Source organism: Piliocolobus tephrosceles, chromosome X, assembly GCF_002776525.5.
Source record: "Piliocolobus tephrosceles isolate RC106 chromosome X, ASM277652v3, whole genome shotgun sequence".
NCBI classification, from domain to species: domain Eukaryota; kingdom Metazoa; phylum Chordata; class Mammalia; order Primates; family Cercopithecidae; genus Piliocolobus; species Piliocolobus tephrosceles.
Window position 1 is genome coordinate 69283435 of NC_045455.1, and position 27743 is coordinate 69311177.

A 27743-nucleotide genomic window follows, 5' to 3' on the forward strand; every position below is an offset into this window, starting at 1 on the left:
AATTTATAATTTTTCTTTTTTTGTTGTGTCAATGTAAATTAGTTCAATGATTGGGGAAGACAGTGTGGCAATTCCTCAAGGATCTAGAACCAGAAATACCATTTGGCCTAACAATCCCATTACTGGATATATACCCAAAGGATTATAAATCATTCTAATATAAAGACACACGCACATATATGTTTATTGCAGCACTGTTCACAATAGCAAAGATTTGGAACTAACCCAAATGTCCATCAATTATAGACTGGATAAAGAAAATGTGGCACAGATACACCATGGAATACTATGCAGGCATAAAAAAGGATGAGTTCATGTCCTTTGCAGGGACATGGATGAAGCTGGAAACCATCGTTCTCAGCAAACTAACACAAGACAGAAAACCAAACACTGCATATTTTCACTCACAAGTAGGACTTGAACACCGAGAACACATGGACACAGGGAGGGGAACATCACACACCAGTTGGGTGGGGGTGGCTAGGGGACAGACAGCATTAGGATAAATATCTAATGTAGATGACGGGTTGATGGGTGTAGCAAACCGCCATGGCATGTGTATACCTATGTAACAAACCTGAATGTTCTGCGCATGAATCCCAGAACTTAAAATATAATAGAAAGTGGAAAAAAAAAAAGGAGTTCATGAGATCCCTCTATGACCACACTGTATTCCTTCCTTACTACTCAACTGCCGCCTTTAATAAGGTAAATACTTTTATCCAATTTATAGAACTGTTTAAACTTGATGGATATAAATGTAAAAGTTTGATGTTTTTCTCCAGTGCCTTTTCCACCTATGCTTTGTTCAGACTTCTTTCTCCATCCATAAATGACATTTTGGGTAGCACCATAGCCCTCGGATCACTTTCAGTTATTCGGTTAATGCAGTCTGTGGGAGACAGCTTCTGGAATGACCCTCATGTTGGAGAGGCCCATATGGCAGGGAACTCAGGGTAACCTCTGGCCAACAGGAAGGGAGATACTGAGGCCCTCAGTCTAAGAGCTCATAAGTAATGGAATCCTGCCGACAGCATGAATGAGCTTGGAAGTGGATTCTTCCCAGTGGGGCCCTGAGATGACTGTAACCCCAGCCAGCATCTTGATTGCAACCTGAAGCAGAACACCCAGCTAAGTTGTACCCAGATTCCTGACCCATAGAAACCGATAGCTTCAAGTGGTTTTAAGTCACTACGTCTCTTATAAGAGACCAAACTGTGGTAGTCCATTCTGGTATTGCTATAAAGAAATACCTGAGGCTGGGTAATTTATAAGAAAGAAGAGTTTGTTTTGGATCATGGTTCTGCAGGCTGTATAGGAAGTGTGGTGCCAGCATCTGCTCCTGGTGACAACCTCAGGAAGCTTCCAGTTATGATGGAAGGAGAAGGGGAACCAGTATGTCACATAGTGAGAGAGGGAGCAGGAGAGAGAGAAAGGAGAGGTCCCAGACTTTTAGACAACCAGATCTTTCTAGAACTAATAGTGAGAACTCACTTATCCCCACGGGGATGGAGCTAAACCATTCATGAGGAATCTACCTCTATGATCCAGTCACCTCCCACCAGGCCCCACCTCCAACATTGGGAATCACATTTCAACATGATATTTGGAAGGGATGAACACCCCGCCTATATCAATAATGAATGTACTGACCCAGCTTAAAATTTCAATTGGACATCCAATTTAATGATTATTTCCTATCATCCTCCCTTCCCCTTTCTGGCTATGGTCAAGAGACTTGCAGAGCCTGCCCTTTCATTTCTTCCTCCACCTTTGCTCCTTTGGGTTTCTGTCCCCCCTGGTAGAAGCTGTGGAGGGACATGGAAAGACACAGTGTTTCTTACTTGAGTGGCATCTTCATCATCTTTCTGCTGTTACTTTGCTTCTCTGGCTTTGAGTAAATGTCTCTTGGGCAAGCATTCACCTTTTTCAGGACATATGTGTGAGTGGGTTCTTTGTAGGATGCTTTGGAGCTTCCCTGCAGTTTCCTGATCTTTTCTGATTCCTTCACAGAGTCTCTATCCCAGGCAATCCACTCTACAGGTTCTTAGTGTTGGGATCTGCCTGCCAGCAGGATCTTGCGTGGGCACCTGCAAGCTGGCTCAAGTCCAACTACCTTCAATTGTGTCCATTTTGCACTGTTCATCTGCCACCAGCTCTTTCTGCTTTGCCGTTCCTCCCAATTCCAAGGCTGGATTGAACAAATAAAACACAGGACACCCAGCTGAATTTGCCCTAGATCTTAGCCAAAGGGCCAAGAAGTGATTGATATCCAGTTAAACTTGAATTTCAGATAAACAATGAATATTTTTTAGTGTAAGTAAGTTCTATACATCGTATATTTTATCTGGCAACCCTGTCCCCATACTCTTGCATTTTTCTCAAATAGACGCACAGAAAGATCAGCAAGGCTACTGCCCAGTGAGAGAATAAAATGCTAATATCCCTTCTGGTGGCCAAGTAGAATGATTCTCTTGGCCAGTGCCTTGCTTGACTTGAGATAGGGATCCCAGGAAAGGGAGGGGAAAACTCATTATGAATACTGCGTTTCACTGACTTGTATCCTCCAATGATTTCTTTGATTCTCAGGTTTGCATTTATAGACTAAGAGAGGGATGGGCAGTGAACTTTGAGGGTGTTCCGTGGTGGGTATCCGGCTTTAGTTGTGTGTTATGTGTTGTTTTCTTGGTCTCAGCTTGGGGTAGCTGGTTTCAAATCTTTGGAATTAGGAAAAATTCTCTTCCACTTCTTGTACGTACTACAACACAGCTGCATCAGGGCAACCCCAGACTTTCTCTTCTAAAGTTGTGATTGAACTTGGTTTTGTTATTCTAAGTTGTCTCTTGTATTTCAACAGCATGCGGTTTTGGAATTTGTCAGTTTCCACATGGTGAAAAAAGTTACCTTGTTTAGCTTCCCTCCCTTTTTCTTGTTTAAATAGTTTAAAACACATTTCTTGCTGCCTATTTGAGAACTTAAGTCTTCATTCAGACATCTGTTCTTGAGCTAGTGAGACTGTTAAGCTCTGATGTACCTGGAGTTCTCTATGGTGTCGATTCGTACCTCTTCCTAAGTTCCCTGAATGTCCTGCAGATGCTCTTTGCCCACAGTGTTGCCAAGCACTACCCAGATCCCCCAAAGAGGACTCCGGCATTCACTTCCCAGGCTGCTGACAGCTCACAGCTCGGTCACTTCTAGGGAATCGCCCTGAGGTAAAGGTAACTGCTTCACCCAAGCTTCTGGCCCAACCCCGGGGACAGCCTACACTCTATACCTGGTCACTGGGGAAAGCTGAGGAGCAGATGACACAAAAGCCTGACCACTTCTGACATATTTAGGACAATCTCATGTCAACTTGAGGGTACCTCCTGAGGGTTAGTCTGTGTCCATGTTTGAATTGTATTGCTTAATTCCTGAACTGTTTTTTTTTTTTTTGTTGTTGTTGTTGTTAAAAATGTCTTTTATACTGAAATGTCCTTCAAAGCTAGCTTGGAAAACACAACAGGATTAAATCCCTAATGTTTCCATTTCAAATGTTTTTTTTTTTTTTTTTTTTTTTACTGATATATTTTTTTCTCAAAACTAGCTTGAAAACATGAAACGCATGACAACATGCTTAAATTCCACATTTTCTGTTAAAAATAGTGTTTTCTACCAGATTTTTACTCAAAAGTTGCTTGAAACTTCATTTCATTTTTATCCCAGCAGGCACTGTGTACTTTTCTGTTAAGAATTCTTTTATTAGATTCTCCCTAAAAATTAGCTTGGAAACATGATTTCATCACAACACATTTAAATTCCCTAGTTTTCAGTGGAATTTGAATGCATTTTGATGAAAATAATTTTTACAAGCTGGATTTGAGGGAAAAAAAATCTAATATAAAACAACTTTTTAACAGAAGAGTACTTAAGAAGATTGTGATGATAATTGTATTTCCCAGGTAGTCAGAGATTTCTTATTAGTATTATGTGATTATTTTTCTTGCCTGTTATTGATAATAATTTATGAATAGCCTTTATATTTATGAATAAATTCAGTTCAGCATGTCTTGCATGTATTGATGTCTGACATTATTTGTGACCTTATACCTGTCAAAAGGTTGTCTGTCCTTTGGTGAAACTCTAACAATCTTGCCATCTTGTTCCCACTCTTACCTAGTCCTCTTCATACCCTTAAAACACATCCTCTGCAGCATACAGATGACGTGGTGATATCATCCTCTGATTTAAATTCTTCCCTAGTTTTACGTCATCCAGAAACTGGGTTTGACCCAGCGTTCTGCAGTGCTCTTGGGCCACACACAATGCTCTGCAGCCACACAGGCAGCCACACAGCTGTAGAGGTTGGTGGCCTGCAGCTCCCTTGGATTCAGACTGATAGTTTTTGGCGTATCTAGTTCCAGAGTTTCCAATATATTTCCTCTATGAAAAGGATTCCAGGGATGTTTAAAAAGGCTCCCCTTTCTGTGATATGAGTTACAAATGTTTTTCCAGTTTGAATTGCTATATATACAGTACTACAGGACAATTATGGCTGTAACTTCTTTGTTTTTCATTTTAACAATAACAGCAACAGCAAAAACCATAACAAGGTAAGTGGAACTTGCTAATGCCAGATTCAGAGGAAGTTCACAGCATCTTTCTTTTAGTGTGCCTCCTGATATTTATGAACTCTAGGGACTTACACATATGTGAGGGTTGAGATTAGTGAGGGGAACATGGAGATGGGTCAGATGTTGTCATTACTTCTTGCAGCCACACGGTGTCACTGTGAACAGTCAGTCATTTTGACAGATGCTGCCAGCCTGTTCCCAGCTCAGGTCTGTGTAAGCCACTGAGAATCTTTGAATGTTAGTCTTCAGTGGTGGATAACTCACTGTCTCTTTGTCATGTTTAGTCAAGAGTATCACATACTTGAGTTCTTAGGGACACAGTTTTTGACACCCAGTTCTTTCTGGCCCATTGAAGCCATTTTCCAAGTCACCAGAAGCCCCAGGAGCACTGTTAACAAACTGACACCGGAGTCTGCTTTTTGCAAAACAATGCCTATCCAGGCTTGGTGGCTCATGCCTGTAATCCCAGCACTTTGGGAGGCCAATGCGGGTGGATCACCTGAATAGGGAGTTCAAGACCAGCCTGACCAATATGGAGAAACTCGGTCTCTGCTAAAAACAAACAAAAAACCAAAAAAACAAAATTAGCCTGGCATGGTGGTGCATGCCTGTAATCCCAGTTATTCAGGAGGCTGAGGCAGGAGAATCGTTTGAACCTGAGAGGTGGAGGTTGCAGTGAGCTGAGATTGCGCCATTGCACTCCAGCCTGGGCAACAAGAGCGAAACTCCATCTCAAAACAAACAAACAAACCAATTCTTCATGTCTCTTTGCCAATTTATATTATTCTCTTTGCCAATTTATATTATTAGGGATTGGGCGACTTTTACCCTTTCACCTCTTATGCTATGAAGGGTCTCATTGCATTAACTTTCCTGAAGGTTAGGACTATCTACACTTCCTACCTTAGCAAGGTAGGGACCCCAACACCTTCCCTAAAATGCTTCCCTTCCATGGTGATTTTCCTCTCATGCTAATTAAGATGAGTTCCTGTCATTCCTTGCTAGCTAAGAGAATGACTTTTCATCCTCCTCCAATCCTTCTAGTTTTGGTTGTTAGCAGAACACTCTCCAAGTGATCTTGATCACTTCCTTTGAGAAGTTAATATCTGACAAAAGAGAAAAACATATAAGCGTGTCATTATTTTATACTTTGATAAGCATAACACTTTATAGCTTATTTTTCCCCTTGTGTTTCAACAAAGTGAAAACATCTTTAAGTGGGATCCTGATCCATCCCTCCTCACTGGGTGGGGCCTCCCTGAGGGAATTTCAGCAACTGCAGCCAAGGTTATTTGGAAAGAACTCTGATCTCTCCCTGGGATGGAGCCCCTGGGGGAGGTGCAGCTGACATCTCTGTGGTTCAGTCAACTCAACCTTTCCAGCCTGCTGGCTCTGAAGAGTCCGGACAGTCTGGACAAGGAAGGGTTCCCCTCAACACAGCACACCTGCTCTACCAAAAGCAGCCAGCCTGCTTCTTCAAGCAGGATTCTGATCCTGTCCCCCGTGACTGGGTGAGACTTCCCAACAGGGGTCTCCAGACACCTCCTACAGGAGCATCCAGGCTGACAACAGGTCACTAGTACCCTGGGATGGAACTCCCAGAGGAAGGAGTAGGCTGCCATCTTTGCTATTTCACAGCTTTCACTGGTGATAACTCCAGGTAAGGGAAAAACCGAAGCAACTAGGGTCTGGAGCAGTCCCCAGGAAACTGCAGCAGCCCTATGAAAGAGTGGCCTGACTATGAAAAGAGAAACAAATTGAAAGCAACAACATCAACATCAACAAAACAGACCCCACAGAAACCCCATTCAAAGGTCAGTAGCCATGAAAATGGAAAGTAGATTAGTCCTCAAAGATGAGAAAGAACCAATGCAACAAGGCTGAAAAGTCAAAAAGCCAGAGTGCCTCTTCTCCTCTAAATGACTACAGCAACTCTCCGGGAAGGGCATAGAGCTGGGCAAAGGCTGAGATGCCTGAATTGACAAAAGTAGGCTTCAGAGAGTGGCTAATAACAAACTTTGCTGAGCTACAGGAGAATGTTGTAACCCAGTGCAAAGAAGCTAAGAATCATGATGGAACAATACAGGAGCTGATAACCAGAATACCCAGTTTAGGAAGAAATGTAACTGACCTGATGAAGCTGAAAAACACAATATGAGACATTTACAATGTAATCACAGGTATCAATATCAGAATAGACCAAGTGGAGGAAAGAATTTCAGAACCTGAAGACTGTCTTTCGGAAATACAATAGGCAGACGAGAATAGAGAAAAAAGAATAAAAAGGAATGAACAATACCTCTGAGAAATGTGGGACTATGTAAAAAGACTGAACCTACAACTGATTGGGGTGCCTGAAAGAGACTGGGAGAATGGAACCAAATTGGAAAATATACTTCAGGATATCATCCAGGAGAACTTCCCCAACCTAGCAAGACAGGTCAACATTCAAATTTAAGAAACCCAGAGAACCCCAGTAAGATACCCCATGAGAAGATCAACCCCAAGACATATAATATCATCAGATTCTTCAAGGTTGAAATGAAAGAAAAAAATACTAAGGGAAGCCAGAGAGAAAGGCCAAGCCACCTTTAAAGGGAAACCCATCAGACTAATAGCAGACCTCTCAGCAGAAACCCTAGAAGCCAGAAGAGATTGGGGACTAATATTCAATATTCTTAAGTAAAATAATTTCCAACTCAGAATTTCATATCCAGCCAAAACAAAGCTTCATAAGTGAAGGAGAAATAAGATCCTTGTCAGACAAGCAAATGCTGAGGGAATCCACCACCACCAGGCCTGCTTTGAAAGAGGTCCTGAGGGAAGCACTAAATATGGAAAGGAAAAACCATTACCAGCCACTGCAAAAACACACTGAAATACACAGACCAGGGAGACTATAAAGTAACCACATAAACAAGTCTGCAAAATAACCAGCTAGCATCATGATGACAGGATCAAATTCACACATAACAGTATTAACCTTAAATGTAAATAGGCCAAATGCCCCAAATAAAAGACACAGAATGACAAGCTGGATAAAGACTGAAGACCCATCAGTATGCTATTGTCAAGAGACCCATCTCCCATGCAAAGACACACATAGGCTCAAATTAAAGGAATGGAGGAAAATTTGCCAAGCAAATGGAAAACAGAAAAAAGCAGGCATTGCAATCAGTTTCTGATGAAACAGACTAAACCAACAAAGATAAAAGAAGACAAAGAAGGGCATTACATAATGGTAAAGGGTTCAATTCAATAAGAACAGCAAACTATCCTAAATATAATATGCACCCAATACAGGAGCACCCAGATTCATAAAGCAAGTTCTTAGAGACCTACAAAGAGACTTCGACTCACACATAATAATAGTGGGAGACTTTATCATGCCACTGATATTATTAGGCGGAGCATCAAGACAGAAAATTAACAAAGATATTCAGGACCTGAACTCAGCTCTGGATCAAACAGACTTGATAGATATCTACAGAACTTTCCACTCCAAAATGACAGAATATACATTATTTTCATTGCCACATGGCACCTCCTCTAAAATTGATCACATAATCAGAAGTAAAACACTCCTCAGCAAATGCAAAAGAACTGAAATAATAACAAACAGTCCCCCAGACCACAGCACAATCAAATTAGAACTCAAGAATAAGAAATTCACTCAAAACCACACAACTACATGGAAATTGAACAACCTGTTCCTGAATGACTCCTAAGTAAATAATGAAATTAAGGCAGAAATCAAGAGGTTCTTTGAAACTAATGAGAACAAAAAGACAATGTACCAGAATCTCTGGGATGTAACTAAACCCATGGTAAGAGGGAAATTAATAACGCTAAATGCTCACATCAAAAAGCTAGAAAGATCTCAAATTGACAACCTAACAACACAACTAAAAGTACTAGAGAACCAAGAGGAAACAAACCCCAAAGCAAGCAGAAGACAAGAAATAAACCAAGATCAGAGTGGAACTGAAGGAGATAGAGACACAAAACCCCTCAAATAACCCAGATCAGAGTGGAACTGAAGGAGATGGAAACATAAAAACCCTTCAAAAAATCAACAAATCCAGGAGCTGTTTTTTGGAAAAAATTAATGAAATAGATAGACTGCTAGCTAGACTAATAAAGAAGAAAATAGAGAAGAATCAAATAGACACAATCAGAAATGGTAGGGGGGATATTACCACTGACCCCACAGAAATACAAATAACCATCAGATAATACTATATACACGTCTATGCACATAAAGTAGAAAATCTAGAAGAAATGAAAACATTCCTGGATACATACGCCCTCCTAAGGCTGAACCAGGAAGAAATTGAATCCCCGAATAGACCAATAATGAGTACTGAAATTGAGGCAATAATAAATAGCCTACCAACAACAACAACAAAAGCCCAGGACCAGAAAGATTTATAGCTGACTTCTACCAGAGGTACAAAGAAGAGCTGGTACCATTTCTACTGAAACTATTCTAAAAAATTGAAAAGGAAGGACTCCTCTCTAACTCATTTTATGAGGCCAGGATCATCCTGAATAAAACCTGGCAAAGATACAACAAAAAAAGAGAAAACTTCAGGCCAATATCCGTGATGAACATTGATCAAAAATCCTCAATAAAATATTGGCAAACTGAATCCAGCAGCACATCAAAATGCTTATCCACCATGATCAAGTTGGGTTCATCCCCAGGATGCAAGGTTGGTTCAACATATGCAAGTCAATAAATGTAATTCATCACATAAACAGAACTAAAGACAAAAGCCACTTGATGATCTCCATAGACGCAAAAAGGCCTTTGATAAAATTCAACACCACTTCATGCTAAACATTCTCAGTAAACTAGGTTCTGAAGTAACATACCTCAAAATAATGAGAGCCATTATATGACAAACCCACAGCCAATATTATAGGGAATGGGTAAAAACTGGAAGCATTTCCCTTAAAAACCAGCACAAGACAAGGATGCCCTCTCAGTACTCCTATTCAACATAGTGTTAGAAGTTCTGGCCAAAGCAATCAGGCAAGAGAAAGAAATAAAGGGTATTCAAATAGGGAGAGAGGATGTTAAATTATCTTTGTTTCCAGATGCCATGATCCCATGTCTAGAAAGTCCAATTGTTGCAACCCCAAAGCCTCTTAAGCTGATAAGCAACTTCAGCAGTCTCAGGATACAAAATCAATGTGCGAAAATTGCTAGCATTCATATAAACCAACAACAGGCAAGTAGAGAGCCAAATCATGAATGAACTCCCATTCATAATTGCTACAAAAAGAATAAAATACCTAAGAATACAGCTAACAAGGGGAATACAGCTAACAAGGGGGAATGAAGGACCTCTTCAAGGGTGACTACAAACCACTGCTCAAGGAAATAAGAGAGGACACAAACAAATGGAAAAACATTCCATGATCATTGATAGGAAGAATCAATATCATGAAAATGGCCATACTGCCCGAAGTAATTTGTAGATCCAGTGCAATTCCCATTAAACTACCATTGACATTCTTCACAGAATTAGAAGAAACTATTTTAAAACCCATGTGAAACCAAAAAGATCCCAAATAGTCAAGACAATCCTAAGCAAAAAGAACAAAACTGGAGGCATCACGCTACTCAACATCAAACTATACTACAAGGCTAGAGTAACCAAAATAGCAAGATACTGGTACAAAAACAGACAGATAGACCAATGGAACAGAAGAGAGAACTCAAAGATAAGACCACACACTTAAAATTCTCTGATCTTTAACAAACCTGACAAAAACAAGCACTGGGGAAAGGATTTCCTGTTTGATAAATGGTGCTGGGAGAACTGGCTAGCCATATGCAGAAAATTGAAACTGGACCCCTTCCTTACAACTTATACAAAAATTAACCCAAGAAGGATTAAAGATTTAGATGTAAACCCCAAACTATAAAATCCCTAGAAGAAAACCTAGGCAAAACCATTCAGGGCATAGGCATGGGTAAAGATTTCATGACAAAAACACCAAAAGCAACTTCAAACAAAAGCAAAAATTGATAAATGGGATCTAATTAAACTAAAGAATTTCTGCACAGCAAAAGAAACCATAATCAGAGCGAACATACAACCTACAGAATGGGAGACAATTTTTGTGATCTATTTATCTGACGGAGGCCTAATATCCAGAGTCTATAAGGAACTTAAACAAATTTACAAGAAAAAAAAAACATTAAAAAGTGAGCAAAGGACATGAATAGACATGTCTCAAAAGAAGACATTTATGCAGCCAATAAACATATTTAAAACAAATGCAAATCAAAATCACAATGAAATACCATCTCATGCCTGTCAGAATGGTGATTATTAAAAAGTCCAGAAACAACAGATGCTGGTGAGGATGCAGAGAGAAAGGAATGATTTTATGCTGTTAGTGGGAGTGTAAAGTAGCTCAACCATTGTGGAAGACAGTGTGGTAATTCCTCAAAGATCTAGAGGCAGAAATACAATTTGTCCCAGCAATTCCATTACTGGATATGTACCCAAAGGAATATAAATCATTCTGTTATAAAGATACATGCACACGTGCGTTCACTGCAGCACTATTCACAATAGCAAAGACATGGAATCAACCCAAATGCCCATCAATGATAGACTGGATAAAGAAAATATACATATACACCATGGAATCCTATGCAGCCATAACAAGGAATGAGATCATGTGCAGGGACATGGATGGAGTTGGAAGCTGTTATCCTTAGCAAACTAACACACGAACAGAAAACCAAACACTGCATGGTCTCACTTTTGTAAGTGGGAGCTGAACGATGAGAACACATGGACACATGATTGGGGACAACACACACTGGGGCCTGTTTGGGGTGGGGTTGGGGGAGTGAGAGCATCAGGAAGAATAGCTAAGGAATGCTGGGCTTAATACCTAGGTGATGGGTTGATCTGTGCAGCAAACTGCCATGATACATGTTTACCTATGTGAAAAACCTGCACATCCTACACATATACCCCAGAACTTAAAATAAAAGTTGAAGAAGAAAAAAAAAAAAAAAAGAATCATTTATGGAGCTTGCTTAAAATGCATGTGCCTGGGCCATACTGAGAATTTTATTTCAAGTCTGGTTATGCATATTTAAAACTCGTCTGCTAAGTCTGATGAACACATATCCACAATTAAGAACTATGACTTAATGTCATATAAGACTATATTTGTCCTTGATTTATTTTCATATCAATGTGAAGATGTAATGAGACAGAGTTCTGTTAAAACCAAGAATTCTTCAGAAATGAATGTGTGTGAGCAGTGACAAAACATCAGAATAGTGAGAAATGGTAAGACCATGCAACTCTTTCACATTGCAGCCTGTCCCCAACTAGAATATAAGGTGCCATCCATGACAACTCATCATGACAGCCCAGTGTCCTCCAGGCTATGCTGTTTGTTGGAAAAAATCAAGAACCTGGGTTATAACCCAAGAGTTTCTGACACATCATTCAGGCTGAGGAAGACCCAGAAACTTCTGGGCCACGTGAACCACGGCCACAGCCTCATCAGCAAGCACCAAAAGCACTCAGGAGGCAGGAGTAAGGCTGGTGGCAAGCGTCACCACAGGATCAACTTCGACAAACCTCACCTAGGTTCCTTTGGGAAAGTTGGTATAAGGATTACCACTTAAAGAGGAACCAGAGCTCCTGCTCAAATGCCAACCCCAATAAATTGTGGACTTTGGTCAGTGTACAGACACAGGTGAATGCTGCTAAAGATAAAACTGGAGCTGTCCCCACCATTGATGTGGTGTGATCAGGCTACTACAAAGTTCTGGGAAAGGGAAATCTACCATAGCAACCTGTCATTATGAAGGCCAAATTCTTCAGCAGAAGAGCTGAGGAGAGGATTAAGGGTATTGGAGGTGGGGCTTGAGTCCTGGTGGTATGAAACCACATGGAGGGAGATTTGTTAAATGCTACCAACTGCTACAAATATATATATATATATAATATATATAAAGTTAAATCCAGGTACTGTGATTGTTCACCTGATTTTTGGTTCTTGTGATGGTGCTTTCCTGTGTACAGATAGTTGTCAAAATTTGGTGTTCCAGCAGTGGGGAGATGAATGGTGTGGCTTCTATTCCTCCATCTTGTTCCACCCTTTGTGGTTTGGTTTTTAAAAATTAGTTTTGGAAAGTTCTTGACCATTATGTCTAAAAAGGTTGGTTCAACATATGCAAGTCAATAAATGTGCTCCAATTTACATGTATGTTAGAAAACTTGATATTGGCCCATGTGCCTCTCACATTGTGTTTTTTCCCCAACATTCTTCTCTCTCCATTCTCTAGTATGAATAATTTAATTGACAGTGTTCAAATTCATGCGTCTTTTCCGCTGATGTTCAATCTGCTATTAAGCCTTTCCAATTTATTCTTAATTTCAGATACTCTGTTTTTCAATCTTAGAATATACTTGAATTGGTTTTTAGGAATTTCATTTATCTTTTGATGTTCTCCACATTTTTGTTCATTTTGTTCATCTTTTACTCCCATTTATTTAACCTACTTATAGGTTAATTTAGTCTATAAGAGTCAATTTAAAGTCATTTTATTCTAATTGCAATAACTTTTTAATCTGTTGGTCTCCTTTCATTGACTATTTTTTAACTTTCTGATTAACAGTCATATGTTACTTTTTTCACATCTCATACTTTTTCATGGTATGCTGGATACTGCATTTAATAAACTTTTAAATTTTAGAATAGATTTAGATTTGCAGAAAAATTATGAAATTGTATGGAGAGTTTCCACATACCCTTGTAAGAAAACATTTAAATGGTCCATTTTCAGCCATGGTAAATCTTAAGTACTGGCAGCCAGCCTGCGGATGTGACAAACTGCACGGCTCCTGCACCTAGAAAGTCACAATAAGTGGACAGAATGTAGAGGGGGGTTAGCCGATAAAAGGGAAGAAAGTTTCATTATTGGGAAATCAAAACTTAAGTGGGGAAAGGGACTAGGGTATAATCTTATAAGGTGGATAATGAAACTTAGGTGACATGCAGGAAGATTGTAACCCTATAGTACTAGACCAATGAGGAACTGGGGGAGGGACTTGCATGCTAGGAGATAAGTTAGCTGCTGTAACTGCCTCAGATGTGCCTGCCTACCACACACCTGATCTTGTAAGACCACTATTAAGTCTTGCTTCCACTGTTCTTCGTGTCTCTGAGTCCAGAGACCCAGTTTGGATGGGTAAATGTGTTTCTCATATCCCGCGTCCAGTTTCTCCTCTTATAAATATCTTACATTAGTATGGTATGTTTGTTATAATTAATGAGCCAACATTAATATATTATAGGCATACCACAGAGATATTACAAGTCTGGTTTCAGACTGCCACAATAAAGTGAATATCACAATAAAGTGAGTTACATATTTTTTTGGTTCCCAGTGAATATAAAAGTTATGCTTTCACTATACTGTATAGTCTATTAAGTGTGCAATAGCATTATGTCTAAAAAAACAATGTACATACCTTGGTTAAAAAATACAAAAATACTTCATGAGTATAAAATCCTGACACAGAGATATGAAGTGAGTACATGCTGTTGGAAAAATGGTACCAATAAATTTGCTTGATGTAGGGTTGCCACAGACCTTCATTTCATAAAAACTTTAATGTCTGCAAACTGCAATAAAGCAAAGTGCAATAAAAAGAAATATGCCTGTATTATTAACTAAAATCCATACTTCATTCAGATATCCTTAATTTTTACCTAATGTTCTTCTTTTGTTCTAGCATCCCACCCAGGATATTACATCACATTTAGATGCTGCATCTTCTTATGCTTTGTTTGGTGGACAGTTTCTGACTTTCCTTGTCATTAATGATGTTGAAAACCTTGAGTATTGATTACACATTTTGTATAATATTCCTTAATTGGACATTGTCTGTTTTCTTTGTGATTAGGCCAGGGTATGAATTTTTGGGAGGAAGACCACAGAGATGAAGTGCCATTTTCTTCACATTATATCAAGCGTACATACTACCAATAGGACTTATCACTGCTGATGTTAATTTTGCTAAAGTAGTGGACTTCAGGTTGAATTACTGTAAAATTACTCTTTGTTCCCCCTTTCCATGCTCTACTGTTTTTAAAGAAAACCCCTAAGCATAGCCCACACTTAAAGAATGAGGAGTTAAGCTAAGTACTCCTCCTTGGAGAGAGTGTATCCCTTGCGTCTCTTTCAGCCATAATCCACTGTTATTATAGAGGAGTCCTGTTGGTACAGCAGTAAGGTATGAAGGACGAGTATTCTTTAATCTTAAGATTAATTCTTAGTCTCAGTGGGACTATATCTCTCATATGTGACTTTCAGAAGTTTGTTTTTTCCTAGTGCTACAGCTTTTTATTTCCCTCCTCCTTTCCCTGGCCATGATATTTCCAATCTATTCCTTGAGCCTCTTATCCCTATTGACTTTCTTCTGTCTCTTCTCTCCCCAGTGACAGGAAGGTGAGGCAGGAAGGCTAGGGGGGTCTGAGGTGGGAGTGATCCCTTTCCCCAGCTAAGAAAGGCTCACAAAGTCTTTTCTTCTAGAAAGTAGGTTTTTGTTATGAAGAAGGATCTGGGTGTATTCACAATTGGTACTCTTCCCTTCCCCATGTTAAAGCAATGAATGGATCTTCTAAAGCACACAGAGATTTGGCAAACGCTAAGGAGATTTTTCACTTTATGCTAGTTCAAACCCAGTCTCTAGCAGTTTATCAAAATTACCATTTAAATGTTTCTAACATTGTGTCACTCCAGTGACTTCTGCTTCAGGTGCGACTCTCTGCATGTACCTGTTTCTCTTCATTTTGGAATTATAGGTTTCCCTACAACCTTGGTCCTTTGACAAAGCCTAGAAAAGTCATTAATTTTCAGTTTATTCAAGTTTTTCTTATTGAAAAGATGAAAGTGACAACTTTCAAGCTCTTTTTAAAGCCGATACAGAAACTCTGAACGTAATGTTTCAAAGAACTGTAGAGACTGGAATGAACATGATTTTTCCCCACTTTTTCTTTCAAATATTTGTAAAACTTTAAGTCCAAAGGACTGCCTATATGGAATGATTGTAGAAATTTTGTTGTCTTTCTTTAAAAACATTTAACAAAAACAAATCTGTCTTTTCCACGGACTAATACTTTAAATTTCACCATAAGGGAATCCTTTATAAACTTACATCTTTGTTAAAACAAAGACAATAATACTTTGCTTGGTGATGACAACAAGATGGTAGAATAAGAGGTCCCAGGCTTCACTACTGCCCACAGAGAGTTAAACTAGCAGCTATCCACAGATAAGAACACCTTGGTGAACACCTTCCAGATAGCAAAAGGGCCCAAGTCAACCGTGTGGTCCATGGAATGAAAAGGAGCTGCATGGAAAGGGTAAGAGAAAGGATCTCACTTTGACTGTGCTGCCCTCCCACTCCCCAGGTTGGCACAATGCCACACAGGGAGGAATCTCCAGGGACCGCAGTTTCTACGGAAGGAAAGAGAACTGGAGGTGGACATCCAGCTCTCCTAACATTCTGAGATGCTTCCCAGGAAGTCCACTCCCATCTCACCTCAAAGACAACACAGTGGAAAATAGCACAGCACAGCTAGACCACCAGGGGTCAGGAAGAAATAAAGCAAGGAGGCAGAGCCCACAGCAGTGAGCATGTGGATCTTGGTGGTAGCTCTATGTACCTGTCAGTGGTGGCATCAAATCAGAGGTACTACCTAACAGTATAGCCCACCCACAAAGCCATGCTGTGGTCACTACCAGAAACAGTGGGATGTTTTATCTGGCTTGAATTCCTAGATAGCGAGCCTCTAGGACCAGTCTCAGACCTCAGCCACGACAATATCCTTGATGAACGTAGATGCAGAAATCCTCAATGAAATCCTAGCAAACAAAATTCAACAACACATTAAAAGAATCATTCACCGTAATCAAGTGGAATTTCTCCCTGGGAAGCAAAGATGGTTCAACATATGCATATGAATAAATGTTATACATCACATTAGCAAGAATGAAGGACAAAAACCATGTGATTATCTCATGTCATCTCACTAGATGCAGAAAATTATTTCACAAAAGAAAACATCCATCCATGATGAAAACACTCAACAAATCAGGTATAGAATCAACACAATAAAAGCTATATATGACAAGCCCACACCTAACATTATACATAGTGAAAAATTGAAACCCTTTGCTCTAAGATCCAGAACAAGACAAATGTGCCCACTCTTACCACCTGTATTCAACATGGTACTGAAAGTTTTTGCCAGAGCATTTAGGCAAGAGGAAGAAATAAATGGGATCCAAATAGGAAAGGAAGAAGTTAAGTTGCTGCTGTTTGCTGATGATATGATGTTGTATATAGGAAATCCTAATGATTTCATCAAAAAACTGTTAGAACTAATAAATGAGAAAAGTAAAGTTGCAGGATACAAAATCAATACACAAAAATTAGTAGTGTTTCTATACACTAAGAACAAACATTTCAAAAAAGATAAAGAACAATTGCATTTAAAGTAGCTATAATGAATAAAATTAACCAAGGAAGAATAAATTTAAGGAGGTGAACGATCTGTACACTGAAAACCTGTGAAACATTAATGAAAGAAACTGGGGAAGACACAAATAAATGGAAAGATATCCTGTGTTCATGAATGAAAAGAATATTGTTAAATTGTCCATACTAACCAAAGCAATCTACAGATTCAATATAATTCCTGTCCAAATTCCAATGTAAATTTTCATTTTATGGTTGATCCATAACTTGGCTATTCATTTATAAAATGAAAATTTAATAAAATAAAAAATTTCTAAAATGTATATCGAATCCCCCAAAACTTCAAATAGCCAAAGCAATCATGAGCACAAAGAACAAAGCCAGAGGCATCACATTACTTGATTTCAAACTATATTATAAAACAATAGTAATTAAAACAGAGTAACACTGACATAAAAGTAGACTCATGGAACAGAACAGAGAGCCCAGAAATGAACCCAGGCATGTACAGTCAATTGATTTTTGACAAAGGTGCCAAGTATATATATTGGGAAAATAACTCTTCAATAAATGGTGTTGAAAAAAATCTGTATATCCATATGCAGAGGAATGAAATTAGACCCTTATCTCACTCCATATACAAAAATCAACTCAAAATAATTTAAAAACTTAAATATAAGACCTGAAACTGTAACATTATAGAATAGATCTCACAGGGAAAAAGCTCCATGACTTTGGTCTGGGCAATGATTTTTTTGGATATGACTTTAAAAGCACAGGCAAGAAAAGCAAACATAAGCAATAGGACTGCAACAAATTAAAAAGCTTCTGTATAGCAAAGGAAACAGTCAATGCAGTGAAGAGACAATTTACTGAATGGGAGAAAATGTTTGTGAATCATATACATATTTGTGAATCATGCATCTGATAAGGCATTAATATCCAAATACATAAGCAACTTAACTCTACAGAAATAAAACAATCTGATTAAAAAATGGACAATGTGACTTGGCATATAAAAAGGGGAAAATGGGCAAGGGACTTTAGCAGATATTTTTCAAAATAAGACATACAAGTGCCAACAGATATTTCAAAAAATGCTCCATATAACTAATTATTAGGGAAAAGCAAATAAAACCACAATAAGATATTACCTCACACCTGTCATAATGGCTAAGAACTCTTTTACACTGTTGTTGGGAATGTAACTTAGTATGCAATTATGAAAAATTGCATGGCTGTTCCTCAAAAAACATAAAATAGAATCCCCATATGATCCAGCAATCTGGGTATTTACTCAAAAAATTGAAATTAGTATGTCAAAGAGATGTCTGCACTCCTATGTTCATTGCAGTACTATTCACAGTAGCCAAGTTATGGATCAACGTAAGTGTTGTTCAAGAGACGAATGGATAAAGAAAATGTGGGGCGTTTTGTGTGTGTGTGTGTGTGTCTATTTGCCTTTCTGTGTCTGGCTTATTTAACTTAGCGTGTTTTCCAATTTCATCCATGTTGTCACAAATGACAAAACTTATTTTTTTAAGGCTTAATAGTATTCCATGTATGTGTGAGTGTACAGTGTGTGCGTGTGGTGTGTGTGTGTGTATACATACATGTGTGTATGTGCAGGTGTATTTTTTAAGGCTTAATAGTATTCCATGTGTGTGAGTCTACAGTGTGTGTGTGGTGTGTGTGTATATCCACACACATGTGTGTATATACATGTACATATATGTGTATATGCACACACACCACCACACACACACAGTGTATGCACACATACATACACATACATACATGTATACACACACATATATGTGTATATATGTGTGTATATACACACACACACACATACTGTACACTCACACATACAATGGAATACCATTAAGCCTTAAAAAAATAAGTTTTGTCATTTGTGACAACATGGATGACATTGGAAAACATGTTAAGTTAAATAAGCCAGACACAGAAAGGTAAATACTGCATGTTCTGTTTTTTTTCTGGTTTTTTTTTTTTTTTTTGAGACAGAGTTTTGCTCTGTCACCCAGGCTGGAGTGCAGTGGCACGATCTTGACTCACTGCAAGCTCCGTCTCCTGGGTTCACATAATTCTCCTGCCTCAGTCTCCCGAGTAGCTGGGACTACAGGTGCCTGCCACCACGCCTGGCTAATTTTTGCATTTTTAGTAGAGACAGAGTTTCACCGTGTTAGCCAGGATGGTCTGGATCTCCTGACCTCGTGATCCGCCACCTTGGCCTCCCAAAGTGCTGGGATTACAGGCGTGAGCCACCGCGCCCGGTCTGCATGTTCTTACTTATATGTGGAATCTAGAACAAATGAACTCAAAGAAACAGGGTACAATGGTAATGTGTTAGTCCATTTTCTGTTGCTTATAAGAGAATGCCTAAAATTGGGTAATTTATAAGAAATGAAATTTATTTCTTTTAGTTCTGGAGGTTGGAAAGTCCTAGGTTGAGGGACTGCCTCTGGTGAGAGATTGTTTGCTGGTGTGGACTCTCCAAAAGATACTAAAGCAGTGCAGGGAATTACAGGTGAGGGGCCTGAGTGTGCTAATGTGTAACTCAGGTCTGTCTTCTTCTTCTTACAAAGCCGCCAGTCCCTCCTCCCCATGATAACTCATTTATCCATTAACTCATTAATCCTTGAAAAGATTAACCCATTAATAGGGGCAGAGCCTTCATGATCCAATCACCTGTTAAAGGACCTACCTCTCAATACTGCCACGTTGGGGATTAAGTTTCAACATGAGCTTTGTGGAGGACATTGAAACCATCGCAGGTGGTGACTACAGGCTGGGAATTGGAGGAAATGAGGAGATGATGGTCAAAGGGTACAAATTTTCAATTATACAGAAGGAATAAGTATTTTATTTCTTTGAAATATATTAGTCAGCAGGGTGAATATGTTACTGATACACCAGGGGTTCAATCTAGGTCCTGCTGCTCACTGCACAGAAAGTCAATGACTGAGATGATGAGTAATGTCAAGAAAGAAGGCTTTAATCAGGCTCTATCGCTGAGGATATGGGAGATAGTCTCAAATCCATCTCCCTGACCTGCTAAAATTAGGGGCTTATATAGCAGAGAAGAAATGTAACTATGTATAGGAAAACAGGAACTGGAGAGGGGTAAGAAAGCAATCATGATGAATGAGGAGCCTGGTGTCTCATTGTCTGGTTGTGATAATCTGAAGAGTTTCAGTTCTTTGATACTTTTTGAGAGGCCTGGTGGGTCTTCCCCTGAGGAAAGAACTCAGATAAAACAAATGTAGGTTTCAGGCTTTAAGCCCAGAGGGGTCAATTTCTATGTTTATCCCAAACAAACAAATAAACAAACAAACAAAAAACTGTCTATGGGACTATTGGGTTGGCTTTAGTCCCCCTTTTCTATGTATCAGTGCCTCAGTCATGGGGAATCTGGTTGTTAATCTTTCTGGCTGCCTCATGCTAAGGAGGGACATGGATTCAAAGGTTAACCTAATGCTATCATTTTCTTCTGAAACACGATCTCTCTCCCCAGTCCAGTGCTTCCACCAAAGACAAATCTCAGCAGGACCAGTGTGACTGCAAAATAAACTTCAGTCCCATACACTTGGCCTGATTATCCAGACAAAGTGCAGCAAGAATCATTGTCCAGATAGGCTCTCCTAAATTGGCCTTGCTGGAACCTTTCACAGGGCCATTTCAGTCAAAGTCCTGGAAAAATGACCAGTTCCTCTAATTGTGTTCAGTTCTAAAAACAAACAGGTTCTTGTTGAACTTGTGCAAACAAGCACATTGCTGTAAATTAAGAATATTTACATATAATTTACAAATTCTGGAGAAATTAGGCAGAGTAAGAAATATGCCTCAAATTCTGTTTATAACACAATACTGTATTCAATTGTTAAATGCTATAGATAACTCAAAATGAAAAAAAAGTTCTCCAGGCTCTCAAGAATCAGCAATGTTTCAAACAAAAAAGCCATAAAAATTATTTCAGTCCCCTATTAGTTCAGTCCATACAATCAACTCCTGTGTCTCTTGAAAGAAGTTCATTTTGGTTGTCAGCTTCTCCTGGGTCTGAAGACAGGGCTTCAACTGTATCAGTGTTCAAGATTTAGCAGGGGTCAGTGCCTTTTTCAGACCCATGAGTCAAAACCCTATAACTTAGCAGCACAAGGATTAGTTAATAGAATATTTATACTAAAGAAAGTCCCATTATTCTAACATGTCACAAATTAAAACACTGTGATTTGGTGTTCAGTAGTTACTGCCTGTAGCACTTCAAATCATTGTATTAAAGTGATTAGGTTGTTCCTTGCATATAACTAATTAGTAGCATTCTGGTGACAGAATTTTGATCCAAAGCATCAAAAAGTGATAGGTCCTGTGCCAAGCTTATCAAAGTAAGACAACTAAACTTTTCTCTCTATCATTAAAAAATGGTAAATGCAAATACAAGTTTTGGAAATTCAATAAGGATAAATAATCTCCTTTTACTTAAATATTATACAACAAAATAGGGACAAAGTAAGAACAAGCACACAATAATTTCTTCACAGCTATTTAAAAGAGCATCATTACACATTTCATTTTTGTATTTGAAATTTTAATTTTAGGCTGCAAAAACAAAAACAAGCAAACAAACAACAAATAACTTGAAAATAGGCTTGTCAAATGATGGAAATTCATCCTTTCCAGGGAAGCAGAAGGTAGACCCCTACCACAGAGAAAAGATGCTTAGTTAATGGAGGTCAAATTTAAAAGTACAGCTAAATTCAGTCTAAATTCTGAAAATCCTGTTCTATTCACCTCACTGTGGTACCAGTAACTATACTAAGTCAGGTTACTTTATGATTAACTATGTCACCTATAACGCAATAAGCCATTAACAATCTAATACAGTTACTGGGTGTGCTTATACTGGAAATTCTTAACCATATAGTTGTGTTGCCAATTTTTTTAAAATGATGAATTGTCTTAGTATAAGTCACTGCATTTCTATAACAAAGTAATGAAAGGCACAGCTAATCTGAGTGGACTTAACCCTATTCAACAAGCAGCTGAAAAAATACTTTGGTTCTTCAAGAAAAAAATCACAAAAAAGTGTTTCCTTTAACAGTTGTTAATTTTCATAGCTGTACTCCAAGAGCCACATAAAAATATTCCAGAAGAACCAAATTATGTAGCAATGAATGAACATGTGTGACAGAATTTGTGCATTCAACATCTCGGGCAGAAAAACTAGTTAAAATGCCAGGTAGAACAAATTGGTCTTTAAAACATCAGTTTCCTGTCCTTTAAAAAAATTAACCTAGTCTACCAAGAAAATACGAAAACATAAGGCTGTAAGTAAATAAGAGTTGTGTTTAGGGTACTATAGTGCAGGTTATCCTCAAGGCCACATACATCCTGCTTCATTACTGCTTGTGCTCTGCTGGATTTTAATCCTTCTTTGGGTCGTAGTCTGGATCGTTTTCCTCATCTCCTTCTACTTCTCCTTCCTCATCCGCTTCTTCACCTTCTTCATCATAATCATCATCATCATCTTCAGTAGCTTCCCCAGTAAAGTATAACCCTGATCCTCGGATTATACACTCAGGTAAAAAGTGACCAATTTCGAAGTCTGCAGCAAGGATTGCTTCAGCAGCATCATCCAGATCTCCGCTCTCAGAAACTTCAGGGGGGCAAAAAAAAAATTAAAGAAAGAGTCATTGGAAACTGTTTTAGTCAGAGTACGAACTGTCCCACGTCCCTTGTCTCTCTGCTTCTTCTTAATGGTTTTCAAAGTGACATTCTTTCCTTTTTCCAATCTATTTGGCACCCTGTAAAACCCATAATTTCTGGTCCATCAAAATAAAAGGGATCAGAATCACTTGGTTCTGACCTCATCCTATATGTCTTTGTCAGCACTTCATTTTTAAAATATTCATTGGTTTCAAAGTGAAATTCTAAGACAAAACTCATGGGCTGGCCAGCATCTGGGAACTTCACTTTAATATCTTCCAAGTGCTTCAGAATGGGTTCATCACGTTCCTGAAGCATATTGTGTCCAGAATTGGTGGGTTCTTGGTCTTGCTGACTTCAAGAATGAAGCCGCCAACCCTCTAGGTGAGTGTTACAGTTCTTAAAGATGGTGTGTCCGGAGTTTGTTCCTTCTTCCTGGTGGGTTCATGGTCTGGCTGGCTTCAGGAGTGAAGCTGCAGACCTTGGCAGTGAGTGATACAGCTCTTAAAGGCAGCGGTCTTGAGTTGTTCGTTCTTCCTGCTGGGTTCGTGGTCTTGCTGGCTTCAGGAGTGAAGCTGCAGACTTTCGCAGTGAGTGTTACAGTTCATAAAGACAGCGTGGACTCAAAAAGTAAGCAGCAGCAAGATTTACTGCAAAGAGGGAAATAACAAAGCTTCCACAATGTGGAATTCCAGAGTGCTGATTGGTGCCTTTACAATCCTTGAGCTAGACACAGTGCTAGACAGAAAAGTTCTCCAAGTCCCCACTAGGTTAGCTAGACACAGAGTTAGCTAGATACAGTGTACCAATTGGTGTATTTACGAACCTTGAGCTGGACACAGAGTACTGATTGGTGTATTTACAAACCCTGAGCTGGACACAGAGTGCTGATCGGTGCGTTTACAATCCTTGAGCTAGACACAGAGTGCTAGAGGGAAAAGTTCTCCAAGTCCCCACTAGGTTAGCTAGATACAGAGTGCTGACTGGTGCACATACAATCCTCTGGCTAGATATAAAAGTTCTCCAAGTCCCCATCCCTTCAGGGGATCCTGAACGGATACCCATTCACTCAGTGGATCCTGCACAGGGGCTGCAGGCGGAGCTGCCCGCCAGTCCCCAGCCGAGCCTGCACTCCTCAGCCGTTGGGCTGTCCATGGGACTGGGCGCCATGGGAGCAGGGGCAGCACCTGTCCAGGAGGCTCAGGCCCTGAGGGACCCACCGCAGTGGGGGGAGCTCAGACATGGCAGGCTGCAGGTCCAGAGCCCTGCCCCGCGGGGAGGCAGCTACACCCAGTGAGAATTTGAGTGCAGCACCAGCGGCCGGCACTGCTGGGAGACCCTGCCCAACCTTCCCAGCTGTTGGCCAGGGTGCTAAGTCCCTCACTGCCCTGGGCCTGCAGCGCTGGCCTGCTGCTCCCTATGCGGGGCCCTCAGAGACTGCACCCTTGCCCACTGGAACTCACACTGGCCCCTGAGCGCCATAGGCAGCCCGGGTTCCCACAGGCACCTCTCCCTCCACACCTTCCGGCAAGCAGAGGGAGGAGACTCCGGCCTCAGCCACCCCAGAGAGGGGCTCCCACAGTGCCATTGCCAGTTGAAGGGCTCCTCAAGCACTACCAGAGTGGACGACGAGGCTGAGGAGGCGCTGAGAGTGAGGGCTGCTAGCACATTGTCACCTCTCAATATCACTGAGCAAGTCAACATTCTTAAAAACAATTAACCAAAATTCAGGCATTCCTTTGGCATCTTCTTTTTCTTCATCTTTTTTCTCATCTTCAGTCTTGGCCTTTTCTTTCAACTCCTCTGAGATCTCATGTTATTCATCTGGTTTCCATTCACTTCTTCTGTAGGTTCATAAATTGCATTAATAATCTCAAATCACTCATCAAATAGAGGCTGACAGAGAAGGGCATACTTCCTTTCAAGATTGTGAACTTCCTCATAGAATTGGGCTTCTATATGTGCACATTTAACTTACAGGTTTTTGAGAGCATTCACTTGTCTTTTAACTACCCTAGGCAGGCTTTCAGTGTATCCTGTTGGATACATTGTTGGTGTTTCTATTATACCATCAAGTCTTTCTTGAAGAGCTGAAGAATCTGAGGATTTTGCATTATCTGAAAGGTTAGCTGACGTGCTTTGATTTTTGTTTCTTCACCAGTTTCTTCTTCTTCTACTTTTTTAACGTCATCCAAATCTTGATCAAGTTCAGACGGTTCTTTGTTGTCAATGTCTGCCATGTTGTAAGAACTCCAAATATCAGCAGCTAGTATGGGGAGCCAGGTGGCCAGAGCTGCACAGGCGGTAACTCAGGGTGGCAGCGGTGGCTCCACGAGCAGATGGCACTAAAAAAGCCATCACACATTTTCAAGATTAGTTTCTAGATACGGTAGTGACAACTGATTAGGTAACTTTCATCACTAACATTTTCAAATATAGTAAATAATAATCCATTGCACATTTCTAAACCACTGAAAGTTTCAAGTGTTCTCAGCCACAAAACGTAAGTATTTGAGGTCATGAATATGTTAATTATGTTGATTTATTTCACACTATATTCATAAATCATAGCATCACATTGTACTCCATAAATATATACAACTATAATTTGTTAAACTACAATAAAAATAAAGATTAAAAAAATCAACCTGTGTTTTAAGGTCGTATAAATGGCTTTCTGATTCTTTCCTGAGAGCTGTTTTTTAACAGGAAGAGAACTCAAAGATATAGTATGTGGAATCCAGGAAGGATAACATGGACACACAGGAAAGGTTATGGCGGGGAGAGAATGTAGATATGACCTGGAAGATTGGGTTGACGCAGTCACATTTTTCCTACTCAGATATTTTACTTGGGTCAGCCAGTGTGAACTGCCAGTTTAACATGCAGGGAAAGTAGAACAGTGCATGTTTCAACCTCAGCCATCTTATGAGGCTGCAAATCTTGGTTCCTTTATTTTACCTATTCTCTCTGGGTTACCCATATGGGGACTGAGCCATATGCATTATTCCCTGCTTCCTAAGAGCCACACTGATCTGCCTCTTTTTCTATCTTTGAGAATTTTCCTTAGAAGTCAAGGTCAAGTTGCAAGGGGGAACTGTAATTGGCCTGGTTTGGTATCCTTGGGTTAAGAGGGAGGAAGGAACAATTGTCAAAGCACCCTTCTTTCTTTTGATCACAGGTGATCCTATGCTGAGAGGAGTATGGTTTTATAAGCTTTTCAAGAAGGGGCAAAACCAGGCAGTGAGAGAGCAAACCTCTTCTCTCTAGTGCAAAATGTAGAGGGGCCATGATAATGCTTAGAGCATTAGCAATACATTATAAGCACTCAATAGCTATTAGTTGAGTGAATCAAGTGCTGTGGGTTTCTTCCCTCTTGTCTTTATGGCACCTTATTACTCTTTGGGTATCTGTAACCGATGCTGATGATGTCTACTGATGTCCTGATGTCCCTCAGTAACTTCTAGAACTTTTCCCGGTGTTTTTCTTCTCTGAAAAGAAGGCACTTGAAGGTCTTACAATTCAGTCTAGCCCAAGTTACGTACCACCTTGAACATTTGCTGTGTTTCATAAGTTAGGTAGAGTCTATCTGGAAAATACAGAGGCACATCATTGGGGCCACCACTGCTTTCCCACCCTATTTTGATCAAAGAGTGTCCAAGGAGGTCCTATCTTCAGAAACCAGCAAGAGTCTTAGTAGGGAACATACTAATGAGGTGGTCACTGCTTAAGGGAGTTTCTTGGCCTGCTTTAGAGTTAGACTTTTGTCCTTTCCCATTCTTTTCTCAAGAATGGTAGAAACTCTGGTTGGAGAAGAAACCAGGCTTCTATCCACTCCATGCTATTTTAAAAATTTATATTTGGTTTACAGCAGAGAGAAGGCTGTCTGCTTACTCTTACAAGAAAGACTCTACACAGAAGGGTACTTCCTGAACCTATATAAAGGTTTCTCAATATGTTAGGTGCTAAGCAGAGAGGTGGAGCCTGTGAAATATAGCTTATATAAAACAAAGGGGGCTAAGAAGCCCATTTGGAGGAATTCTTTGGCCCAAACTGCAGAGCCTGAGGAAAATGTAAGTCCTTCTTTAATTATGGAAGCACTATTTAGGGATTTTCAATGTGTGGTCGGAGCTTATATCAGAATCATCAGGGAGAACTTATCTAAAATGCTGATTCCTGGTCGACTCTTTGCCAGCTGAATTAGAATCTCTAGGAGTGGGGCTAGGAAAATCTATATTGTAAGCTAATTTCCCTGGTAATCCTTCTAAGAATCACTAAATGATGAGTGCTCTAGGGGCCGTCCTTTAAATTTTGTATTCTAAAACTTGAAGAAAACACTCCATATTTGTTATACTCATAATTTTAATTTTATTTTTGGCTTAAATAGTGTGGTAGACAGAATTCTAAGATGATGCCCAATGACTCACCCCTTGTAAAACTCTTTTTTCTTGACTATGGGTGGAGCCTGTAGCTTGTGTCTAACCAGTAGACCATAGCAAAAATGATGGAATATTACTTTTTGGATTATGTTACATTATATTGCAAAGGTGAAGGAATTTTACAGATGTAATTAAGCTCCCTAATTAGTTCACTTTAGATTAACCAAAAGGGAGATTACTTTGGTAGGCCTGACCTAGTCAGTTGAGCCTTTTAGGGGAGGGTCTAGAGGTAGAGAGAAAAGAAGCAGCAGAGACATTGTCCTGCTGGCTTTGAGGAAACAAACTGCCACATGGTGGAGAGGGTCATATAGCAGGGAACATGTGCAGCCTCTGGGAGAGAGAGCCTCAGTCCTACAATCCTACGACTTGGATCCTGTCAGTAACCAGTGAGCTTGGAAGAGGAGCTCAGCCTCAGATTGCAGCAC

General features: G+C 39.7%; 2 pseudogenes across 1 annotated transcript; one reads left to right on the forward strand and one right to left on the reverse strand.

Moving 5' to 3' along the window:
* The first annotated feature begins 9593 nt into the window (after window positions 1–9593).
* Window positions 9594–12545, forward strand: LOC111523042 (annotated as a pseudogene).
* A 10027-nt stretch (window positions 12546–22572) lies between these two features.
* LOC111523092 lies at window positions 22573–25197 on the reverse strand (annotated as a pseudogene). Its single transcript, XR_002725428.1, has 2 exons — window positions 24566–25197; window positions 22573–23199 (listed from the first exon to the last, which is right to left on the reverse strand). The product of XR_002725428.1 is annotated as a nucleosome assembly protein 1-like 1 (transcript).
* Window positions 25198–27743: the final 2546 nt, after the last annotated feature.